The sequence below is a fragment of the Hylobates moloch genome, unplaced genomic scaffold, assembly GCF_009828535.3.
Source record: "Hylobates moloch isolate HMO894 unplaced genomic scaffold, HMol_V3 SCAFFOLD_15, whole genome shotgun sequence".
NCBI lineage: Eukaryota > Metazoa > Chordata > Mammalia > Primates > Hylobatidae > Hylobates > Hylobates moloch.
The window spans coordinates 57,702,119-57,710,542 of NW_026652290.1; positions in this window are offsets into that span (position 1 = coordinate 57,702,119).

Sequence of the window (8,424 nt, forward strand, 5' to 3'; positions counted from 1 at the left end):
CCACACACATCTTCCTAACCTAACCAGCATATCCTTCTCTCTGCTATATTCTGGGATTATATGGCTTCTATTTAACAAGTGTTCAAAATATACTATGTACCTTTACTATATACCAGGACCTGTGCCAGCACCCGAGGTTTTAGCGATTGAGATAAATAAGACGTACATCTTACCTTCATAGAAAGCTTCTTAATTCCAGGCATTCTAATATGCAAAATGACCTCCTTAATTTCTTTAAAATTATAATAGAGCTAATCATGTGTTAGTTTTATTTTGTAACAATTAAAATTTGTGTCACCTTTATTGAGGTATAGTTAATACAATAAGCTGCACATTTTATGGTATAATTTGATAAGTTTTGAAATATGTGTACATCCATGAAATCATCACCACAATCAAGATGGTACGCATATCTATCATGCTGCAAAGTTTTCTTATGTCCTTGCGAAGCCGTCTCTTCTGCCCTTCCCACTTCCCAACCCATCCTCAAGCAACCATTACTCTGCTTTCTTTTCCTTTAGATTAGCTTGAATTTTTTTTACAGCTTCATATAAATGTACTAGTTTTTGATCAACAATTCTGATGGAAAAGCACATGGCTAAATATAAGCATGTTTTTTCTCAGTCTAGAGACCTAATCTGTTTCCCAGATTTCAAAGATGGCAAACTATTCTGCTATTGTTTGTTTTTTCATAACTTACAGGATTTTATCTGGATTAGCTACATAGAGATAAGAAAGGAGTCCCTTGATGTTCACCCTTTCCATTGTATCCTTGATCAAAGAAAAATATTTTTACTTGTGGGTATGTATGGATGCCAAGCCAAGATTTAAACATATTACAGGATTGCTGGAACAGAGAAGTTATTTAAAAGATCCCCATTTAATTCAAGATAGTTACTGGCTTCTCAACTCTCTATATGCATCTTAGGGGATAAAGAACACACCCATACCCCACCCCCACACCGCCCCCCACAAAAACTTTGAAAAATTTCAAGTGTTCCAAGTATTTGGAGTTTTTATGCTATCATACATTTTTCTGTAATGATCTCAACTGATCTTACAAGGCAGTTTCAACTTAAATATACTAAAAATGTTGATACTTTGTAAAGGGTATGAGTGGGGGCAGGATTACTAGATAAAATATAGAATGTCCAGCTAAATTTAATTTTTACATAAACAATATATAATCTTTTAGTATAAATATGCTTCAAATATTGCATAGAATATAGCAATGCTAAAAGAAAGGATTTGTGGGTTTTTTAACCTGAAATTCAAATTTAACAAGGTGTTCTGTATTTTCACTTGGTAAATCTGGCCACCTTCAGAGTGTGTGTGGTGGGGGTTGGGAGTCATGATGAATTTGAGAGATACGGCTGGGCAGAGAGGAGAAAGAAGGAGGCCCGAGTGATGGCCGAGACTGGGATAGATGCCCTGTGTGGAACCTATTGAATGGACCTACTTACAAAACTAAAATAAACAGTTTCTAATTGTTACGGCCTAAAAGTAAAAAGTTGTTTATAACCTGTGAGCAGGATCACTTTATGTCAACTTTAAATGATTTTAGAAGACTGATGTCTGGATCCGGAAGTTGCCCTCCTGGGAAACTCTTTGGACTTGGGTAGTTCTAGCCCTGTGGTTTTTCATTTGAGTGTCTTACATACAAACTAACCCTTAGTTCAACTGATAAGAAGTTAAACATTTCAGTAAACATGGGATAAAATTTCCCAAGACATCCTTGGGAGAAGGTATTTTTTGGAGGAAAGATCATGTCTAAGGAGGCTTTTATATACATCACACCCTGGAAATTGAAAGACATCTAATTCCCAGAGGCTTCTAGCTCCAGATAGCTTGCACGATGCTAAGTTACAAAACCCTATCTGTATGAATGTGACTCAAGCTCATAAAAGTTTCCATCCCATCCAACTGGGGAAGCAACTTCAGAAAGCCTCCTTATTAGCTGCCAAAGATCTTCTCCACACACGACCCACCCCCACTTTCTGCTTCTTCCAGGTCATTCACCACTAATGACTGCTATTAATGACTAAGCTATGCCAAAGACAGTATAGGAGGGGGTGGGGGTGGGGGGGTGCAGAGGACAAAAGTAAGCTTTAGGAGTCCCTGTTCTCAAATACATTTCCTTTCCTACTCTTGGACACCATCCTGAATTCCTCCAAGCAGTGCTGTTTAGATGTTTGGATTAGAACCCCAGTTTGCCAACTGCGCATCTGTTTCTCCCCGCACTAAGGGAATCAAGTGCAGGTTGGAAACAGCTCATGGACTATGTAAGAAGATAGGCCCCTGCAAATCAAGGCAGAGCCAAAACCATTAAGGTCCTGTGTTCTCAGGTTTTATAGCGCTCTTATTCACCAGCCCTGGTGGAAGGCTTTCTGATGTGCTTCTGACCGCTCAAGGATAAGGTCACACGGCACCTCAGGCCTGTGTAGTGAGCACACAAGGCTCTTTCTTCCTTCCACAGGCAGTGCTGCCTGCGTGGTCTGGGCTCATGTAGGAAATGAACTAGATGTTGTGATTTGAGTAGTACTGGGAAATTCTCTCCTTCCTCCTTCCTTTCTCTCCACCCAGCCACCAACTCACCCAAATATTCCAAATATCTTTCAGGTGACTGATACCCGATCCCAAAGCCGTCTTGAACTCTCAAGAGTGCAAGTGAAATTCATGTTGGGGGATGTTCACCATTAGTTTAACATGACTATCCCAGATTAAATGAAAATTCATAGGTTAAGAAAATGGTGACTATAACTCTTAAAGCTGTTGGTGTTTCCTAGAGAATCATCCACTGCCACTTCTTTAATAATTTAAAAATGCCTTACATTTATAAAGTGATCAATAATTATTTGCTTATTTGACAAAAAGAGATATAAAAAGAATGCAATAAAACATGGACTGGTAACCTCTCATATAGGATGGAAGACACATAGGTACTTACTTATTTCCTGACCAAATGAATATCAAGTATGTTATTTGACCAAATTTGCCCAAAAATCTCTTCCCATTAATGTCTTGCCTTAACTCTCTTAGTGTTTCTGATATCCTTCGTGTTCCTCTTAAAGTTTAAACAAACATCTCTGATTGTGTCAGCACCCACATAGGCAAAATAATTTCAAAATTATGTTTTAAAAAAATCTCAAAGTTATTATTACTAGAGATCGAGTTTTCGTTCTTGTTGCCCAGGCTGGAGTACGGTGGTGCGATCTCAGTTCACTGCAATGTCTGCCTCCCAGGTTCAAGCACTTCTGCCTCAGCCTCCCAGGTAGCTGGGATTACAGGCACACATCACCATGCCCAGCTAATTTTCTGTATTCAAGATTATTTTTAAAAAAATAATTTCAAATTCCTATTTGAGAAACAGAATAAGTTCCAGCACACTTAAGGAAAAAACAATAGTAAAGTAGTGGGAGAAGTGGATCTGGAGAGCAGTCTTAGCCCTGCTGCTGCTGCTGCTGCTACTGTTGGTGGTCATGTAACGTATTGTCTAAACCAGACACTTGTGAGCGTGAAAGGAAGGTGCGAAGGCAAATTAAGCTGCAGCGACAGGAACTCAACAAACGAGGGTGGGAACTCACCCTACAAGTCAGTTTCTCTCAGAAACTCAGTTTCATGTTCTATGAAATTGAGAGTAAGACAAAATCCGGTTCCTTCAACCCCAAAGCCTTTAGCCGAGAGCCAATTCTCATTTCTTCTTCCTAACTTCACATCTATTTTAAAATAGAAAGGCATACTTTGTTTATTCATGTCTCCTCTCACAGATCTATTCAATGAACATTTCTGGCCACACAAAATCATTCTGGAGATCAATTTCAGGAAATTCAGTCTTCCTAATAGTCTTAAAGACAGCCACAGCTTTCAGCACTCTGTCAGAATTGCTGTTACTCAAAGGGATGTGTGGACCACTATATCCACTCACTCTTCCTTGGATAGAGTTTTCCTTTTAATTAGAGCAGGAAAAGAGTGATGGACAATGATGGGAAGACTAATGCAGAATACTTACTCTTCATAGCTGAACCCATTTTCTACAACTGCCCCATTTTCATTCACAGATCTCCTTTTGCCACAAGGATACATTATACAACTTCATTCTGAAATGGCCAATAGATTACACATGCCCCTTCTTCCTAGCTAACAAGAATAGCAATTTATTACTGATTCATGTATTATTTCAATTGATCCTCATAGCCATTCTTGAGAGATCTGTATTTGATGATTCAGAGAGGACAAGTGACTTGTATAAAGAGACGCAGCTAGCAAGCATCAGGAAGAAGTGGAACCCATTCCAACTTTATTATGCCATACTTCCCCTCGGAAATCCTATCATTAATGAAGTGAAAAGACTAACAACGCTGAGTAACATTTGTGTTTTAATATATTTAAACTACTTAAATACCAGAAGTAGGATGGCATCAACACTGCAGTCAATTACATGTCCATGTATGAAACTCTTATTCAGCATTTGGCATGACTGTCCTTAATCCCCAGCTAAGGGAAAGTTACGGATTATTCTTTCTGAAAAAAAAAAAAAAAATCACAGGATGCCCAAATGTTAGAGCCAACACTCGTGGATTGTTCAATGATTTTATGTCTTGATTAAAATGACAACCACAAAACTCATTTCAACTAGCCAAAAGGAAATGGACAGTATGAGAGAGAGTATTCATAAAAGGGGTATCCATAGAACAGGTCTCAATCTTTGCTTTTAAAGGACAAAGTAAACACCTCATTTAAAAATAGTGAGCAACTCAAAAGATCTTACATGCTTATTATGAAAAAAAGTTGATGGGACTAAAGACTCACTGGGGAAAAAAACACTGAGCTATTTGGAAGTGTCCTCTTATTCCTTAATATGACTGCCCAAGAAACTAAGTTAACCACCCCCCAAAAGACCTAGGATTGGATTTCAAAATTTAGGTGCTCAAAAAAATAATCACTAAGTACGCTTGTAATCCATGTTAAATGCTGATGTATTTATAAATATTTCTTTTAAATACACAAAATTTTAAGTTCATCCAGGCAGGTGCAGGAATATATCATATGCCAACAAACTGTCAAAACTTTTGACAAAGAGTCAACAAATTGTGGCAATGTTTTTAGAAGAGCACACGGCTTTGTGTGACATAAAATTCCATGCCAAGGAAAATCACCAGCCCCATCTGCAGTAACTCATTTTAAAAAAAAGATTTAAAAAATTCCCATCTTTCTACAGATGTCATTTTCCTTGCCAAGGAATTTAGTCTTGTAAACTATTACTATGCCTGACTTAGCCTTAAAAGCCTTTGGACCTAGTAACTGATCAAGGTGTGGGAACCATAGCCTAAATTCTGGTTCTCAAAGTTGAGTTGAAAGATGATGACAAACCTCAAGCAACTTTTGCCAGAGAACAATGAAGCTGCAAAAGGGATTGGAGTCAGAAGAGGGAGGATGCCAATGCTTTCTTAAAGAGCCACAGTTTAAAACAGGAAATTAGAATAATTTTTTAAAGTGCTGCTGAACAATTACCTTCATTACACACTGGTAAGTAATTTCTCTTACAAGGTGCATTTTGTTTAGACACTGATTTTGACATTGTTTTCTGAATTTTTTTTTCGTTTTAATAGAACAATGAGAATCAGAAATAGATGTGACTGAGAATGATGGGTAAATTTCATGTACATCAAAAAGCAAATATCCATCGTAGAAACAATGAAAGCTAGGCTCTCAGCTAGGAATCAGAGGGTTTTAACCATGTAACAACAACAGCAACAGCTACAATGGTGTGACCCTTGTCTTCAGAGTCCATCCTGTAAACGGGGAGATCAGATATCTACACCTAGCAAAATAACCAACAACTGCAAGGTAATAAAAGATAAGTGCCTGATGAAACAAATCAGTAATAAAGGACAGGTCATTTCAGGATCCAGAAAATCTTTATGCAAGAGGAAGAACTGAAAATGTGCTCTAAAGACTACCTAAGCATTAAACAGACAGATAAGGGTAGAATTTCTGATAAGGGAAAGAGCTGGGTAAATGACCAGAAATGAGTAACTATATGGAATGGGTGGAGAGTGGCAAATGAGTTTCAAAATAGAGCAGATGGACCATCCTGGCTAACACGGTGAAACCCCGTCTCTACTAAAAACACACACACACACACAAAAAATCAGCCAGGCGTGGTGGTGGGCACCTGTTGTCCCAGCTACTTGGAGGCTGAGGCAGGAGAATAGCGAGAACCCGGGAGGCGGAGCTTGCCGTGAGCCAAGATCACACCACTGCACTCCAGCCTGGGCAACAGAGCGAGACTCCGTCTCAAAAAAAAAAAAAAAAAAAAAATAGAGCAGATAACTTCTATTTTACATACTGCCAGAAGTCCTAGCCAGGGCAGTTAGGTAAGAAAAAGAAATAAAAGGAATCCAAATAGGAAAGAAAGAAGTGAAAATGTCTGTGTTTGTTGATGGTATGGTATTATATACAGAAAAGCCTAAAGACTTCACCAAAAAAACTGCTATCACTGGCAAACAAATTCATTAAATTTGCAGGATATAAAATTAACATTGATGAAAGAAATGGAAGACAACACAAATAAAGGGAAGTTATTCCATGATTAAGGATTGGAAGACTTAATAGTGTTAAGATGTCAATACTACCCAAAGCTATTTATTCAATGCAATCTGTATCAAAATTCCAATGTCAGTTTTCATAGAAATAGAAAACAACTGTGAAATTTTTATGGAACCACAAAAGACCCAGAATAGCCAAAGCAATCTTGAGCAAGAACAAAGCTGGGCAAATCACATTACCTGACTTCAAAATATACTTCAAAGCTATAGTAATCAAAACTGCATGATACTGGACTAAAAACAGAAACACCAACCAACAGGACAGGGCAGAGAGTTCAGAAATAATATATTTACAGTCAGTTGATTTTCAATGAAGGTGCTAAGAATACAAAATGGGGAAAGGACAGTCTCTTCAATAATTAGTTTTGGGAAAATTATATATCCTCATACAGAAGAATAAAACTGAACACTTATCTCACATTATATACAAAAGCCTACTCAAAATGGATTAAAGACTTAAAATTAAGATCTGAAACTGTAAAACTACTAGAAGTAAACACAGGGGAAAGTGCCAGGACTTTGGTTTGGACAACGATTTTTTTTAATAAGACTCAAAAGCACAGGCAACAAAAGCAAAAATAGACAAACGGAATTGTATTAAATCAAAAAGCTTCTGCACAGCAAAGAAAACAATTAGCAGAACTCGTAGACAACCCATGCACTGCGAAAAAAATATTTATAGAACAAACATCTGGTAAGAGGCTAATATCCAAAAGATATAAGGAAATCAAACAACTTATTAGCAAGAAAACAACCAACCTGATTTTAAAATGGGAAAGGGCCTATATATGTGTGTGTGTGTGTGTGTGTGTATATATATATATATATATATATATATATATATATATATATATTTGAAAGCTCAACATCTCAAATCATCAGGGAATGCAAATTAAAACCAGTGTAAGATATCACCTCACAACTGTTAGGTGGCTATCATCAAAAAGACAAAAGACAGCATGGACAACACCCACATTGGTGAGGATTTAGGAAAATGGGAACCCTTGTAATGTTGACAGGAATGTAGATTAGTACAGCCATTATGAAAGACAGTACAGAACTTCCTCAACAAACTAAAAATAGAATCACCATAAGATTCAGCAATCCCACTTCTGGGTATATACCCAAGTAATTGAAATCAATATATCAAAGAGATTATCTGCACTCCCATATGCATTGAAGCATTATTCACAATATCCAAGATATGGAATCAAACTAACTGTCCATCAACAGATGAATGGATAAAGAAAATGTACTTATATACAATGGAGTATTATTCAGCCTTTAAAAATGAAGGAAATTTTGTCATTTGTGAAAACATGAATGAATCCGGAGGACGTTATGCCAAGTGAAATACACCAGTGACAGGAAGACAAAAACTGCATGATCTTATGTACATGTGGAATCTAAAAAAGCCAAACTAATAGAAGCAGCGAATAGAATGGTGGTTACCAAAGGCTGGAGGGGAAGAATGAGAGGGGAGATGTTGATCAAAGTGTACAAAACTTCAATTAGACAGGGGAAATAAATTTTAGTGATCTATTGCAAGCATGGTGACTGTAGTTAATAATAATGTATTGTACATTTCAATTGCTAAAAGAATAGATTTTAAGTGTTCTTAAGAGAAAAAATATATATATATATTATGAGGGAAGGAATATGTTAATTAGTTTGATTTAATCATTCCGTAAGGTATACATTTATCAAAATATCACAATGTACACCATAAACATATACAGTTATTATCAATTAAAATTTTTAAAAAGCACTTATTGGCCTTTGGCTGAGATTAAGTGTAGTAAAAATTTTTTAAATC